Raw genomic sequence first — 1,764 nt, 5'->3', positions numbered from 1 at the left:
TATTGCCCTTGGCTGACCAATTTGCTTGACAGATTAAGTTAATTTTGACATCATTTTTTACAGATTTATTTATTTATCTAAAAGTTACACAGAGAAAGAAGAAGATGCAGAGTCTTCCATCCGCTGGTTCATTTTCCAGATGGCCGCAACAGCCAGAGCTGTGCCAATCCAAAGCCAGGAGCCAGGAACTTCTTCTGGGTCTCCCACATGATTGCAGGGGCCCAAGTCCTTGGACCATCTTCCACTGCTTTCCCAGGCCATAGCAGAGATCTGGATTGGAAGTGGAGCAGCCGGGACTGGAACCAGTGCCCATATGATATGGATGCTGGCACTGCAGGTGGCGGCTTTATCTGCTACACCACAGCACTGGCCCCCATTTTTGGCTGCTTTAAAGAAAAAAAATAAAAGACACTTGTTTTAACGCATTGCTAAAAGTAGGCCTAGGTGGAGGAATTCTTTCCCAGTGAGGTCTGTTTGTTGAGCTCATGTGAGATGGGCTTTCTATAAAGCTAGTTGCAAGAAGGTGTTTGTTCTGAGAAAGTAGCAGCACCAAGGAAATCTGTGCAAATCCTGCTGGCTTTTAGAGTCACTGGTCCAGAATGAACAAAACACGAGCAGGAGATGGATGTGGTCCAATCAAGTCAAGTTGAACTCTGTAGTCCAGGAAACAAGGGACTCTTCTCACTTCAAGTTGAGTGGAACTGGCCAATGTGTGCCATGCCCAGGTGCCAGAGAGTTCTGTTGGTGTAGGTTTTTTAGCTGTGTTCACTGTTGCTATGAACATGTACTCACTATTTGGGTCACACATACTTGATTGATATTTCTCTTTTGTAAGCCGAAAAATAAATATGCATCCAAAAATGTAGACTACCGCAAAAGCTGCACATCCTATGGGTAACCAGAACTTCACCTGGCAACAGAGCTGTGATTCATAAATATGCAAATACTCTCCCCTGAGAATCTCTACTTGAAAAGGAAGAGGATCAAAAATTGATAGTTTGCAGAAGTAATAGCTGGCATGAGAACTGCCCAAATTATATAGGAAAAAAGAGACTGTTGTTGAATAATTGATATTGACAGAATTTCAGAGCCTTAATGGACACCGTGTTTCCAGTCTCCTTTGTCTGCCTGAGGTCACAGAGGACTTGTCTCCCTGACAGCAGCTGCATTTTGGATTGCTGGACAATCACGGGGTATTTGCATAAAATATGAACACCTCCATTGTAAAATGTAAACATCTCATACTTGGCAGAGTCATTGATGTCTCCTTAAAGTGATTCCAACACAGTCAAGGAAAGGTTCAGGTGTCTGGAGTTCTCTGCTGAAGACCTCACTGCCAAGTCCTACCTTTGGGCTTTAAAACTGTGGCAGGGGCTGGCGCTGTGGTGTAGTAGGTAAAGCCACCACCTGCAGCTCCAGCATCCCATATGGCTGCAGGTTTGAGTCCAGGCTGCTTTTCCTCCAATCTGGCTCTCTGCTATGGCCTGGAAAAGCAGTAGAAGATGGCCCATGAGGGAAAGCTGAAAGAAGCTCCTGGCTTCTCATTTTGGATTGGTGCAACTCTGCACATTGTAGCCAACTGGGGAGTTAACCAGCGGATGAACGATCTCTCTCTCTCTCCTTCTCCTTCTTTCTCTGTGTAACTATTTCAAATAAATAAATGAATGTTTCAAAAAAAAAGCTGTGAAAGACTAGTTACAAATACTGTCAACCTTTCAGATTCCCTTAATTGATATCATCTTTAATTTACATTTATAGAAAAGG

The 1,764-nt window shown here is 43.6% G+C and overlaps 1 pseudogene; it reads right to left on the bottom strand.

Moving 5' to 3' along the window:
• Positions 1–586: 586 nt before the first annotated feature.
• On the bottom strand, positions 587–1,343 carry LOC133754266 (inducible T-cell costimulator-like; annotated as a pseudogene).
• Between the last annotated feature and the right edge of the window lie 421 nt (positions 1,344–1,764).

Source organism: Lepus europaeus (genome assembly GCF_033115175.1).
Source record: "Lepus europaeus isolate LE1 chromosome 3 unlocalized genomic scaffold, mLepTim1.pri SUPER_3_unloc_1, whole genome shotgun sequence".
Taxonomy (NCBI): Eukaryota; Metazoa; Chordata; class Mammalia; order Lagomorpha; family Leporidae; genus Lepus; species Lepus europaeus.
This window is presented reverse-complemented; position numbering and strand designations above follow the sequence as displayed.